The 1,563-nt window shown below is 44.4% G+C and overlaps 1 non-coding gene across 1 annotated transcript; it reads left to right on the top strand.

The window, feature by feature from the left end:
- The first annotated feature begins 318 nt into the window (after positions 1–318).
- trnay-gua (transfer RNA tyrosine (anticodon GUA)) lies at positions 319–407 on the top strand. The gene is given in 2 exon segments: positions 319–355; positions 372–407. It is a non-coding gene; the product is annotated as a tRNA-Tyr (tRNA).
- Positions 408–1,563: the final 1,156 nt, after the last annotated feature.

Below are 1,563 nucleotides of genomic sequence, written 5' to 3'. Positions count from 1 at the left end.
TTTCAGTACCACTGATAGCACTGCAACTCAGTGTAGTTGTGCGTTCAGTCCGGCAAACACAACATTTCAGTTATGAAACGCTTTCTACAGGTGATGTATAAATGTAACATTTTCACAAATTTGAATAAGTTTGATTTGATACAAGATTCATGAAGTTGACCTAACGAAATGACATAATATTTTTGAGGGGATAAAAATCTCAAGACACAATTGGGTAGTCCTCAAGGCACACGGGTTGAAAACCACTGAGCCAAGCCACGGTGCTTCTTGGCTTTGCACGGCCACTGAGACTGCCAGGGGAAGGTGGTGAGAGGCTTTCCTTCAATAGCTCAGTTGGTAGAGCGGAGGACTGTAGGTTTCAGGCAGCGGGCATCCTTAGGTCGCTGGTTCAATTCCGGCTCGAAGGAAGCCGTGCTTATGGTTTGACGTCGGTTTTGGACGAGCTCCCAAATGTCAAGCCGTTGGAATTGCATGAGGACAAGGAGAAAACCCCGGAAATTCGGATTTGTAGTCGAGAACTCGCATTGCCCAAACATCTCATATGCATGTGACCCTTTTCACCCTGAGCCCAGGGTGTCTGCTAAGAAAGAAGTAGTGAGAAATGACAATCGGTCGTCTGCACGCCCTCCCCCCAAAAAAAAAAAAAAAAAGGAAAAAACGGCGGGAAAATTCGCCCGCATCGAAAGGGGTCGATAGATCCGCTGCGACGCAGGAGTGCGAGAGGGAGAGCTGCCGCAGTGCGACAAACCGCCCGCGACGCAAGCACCAGATGTCCGCGATGCCAAGGGGAACCGGCGCGCTGCGGAGAACCTGACCAAAATATGGAACGCTTCAAGAATTTGCGTGTCATCCTTGCGCCCAGATAGGCTGAATGTGCTCTGTATCGACATACTAAAATGTAACCAATGGGAACGACTGCTTTTTCTAAAATTCCACTGAAATTGGCAGCCTCAGCCTGCATGGATTGCTTACAATTGCCGCTGGAACAACCCCCGATTTCCCACGCCACTCAATGTGTTTTCTTTCAGCTGGTTGGCTACATGACCCGGAGAGGCGGGCTTTGCGGGTGGACTCTATCTATGCCTCCCTCCATCCCTCCCTCCCTCCCTCCTTCTTTCCTTCCTTCCTTCCTTCCTTCCTATTATTTTATTTTTTTGCTATCGATCCACGTAAGTAAGCATTTTCTTAATTGATCAATTGGTCTGTCGATTAATGTGTTAATACGATCTGTTTATATGACCTGCTGTGTTTGCGGTGTTATTTCATGCTTTTTATACATTTGATAATAACCCTGGTGTTTTGTGTAAGGTATGTGTCTTCTATACTGTTGAGAGAGAAGTGTTTTGAACCGTAAAAAAGTCAAAGAAACGTATAGTGTTTCACTGCGTCACATAATGATAAGAATAAGAATAGTATTAATAATAATGATGATTATTATTATTATTATTATTATTATTATTATTATTATTATTATTCCATCCATCCATCCATCCATCCATTCATTTTCGAAACTGCTTATCCTGGTGAGGGTCGTGGGGAAGCCGGAGATGATATTATTATTAT

Source organism: Amia ocellicauda, chromosome 2, assembly GCF_036373705.1.
Source record: "Amia ocellicauda isolate fAmiCal2 chromosome 2, fAmiCal2.hap1, whole genome shotgun sequence".
Taxonomy (NCBI): domain Eukaryota; kingdom Metazoa; phylum Chordata; class Actinopteri; order Amiiformes; family Amiidae; genus Amia; species Amia ocellicauda.
Note: the sequence above shows the minus strand (reverse complement) of the source record. Positions and strands in the feature narration are given on the sequence as shown.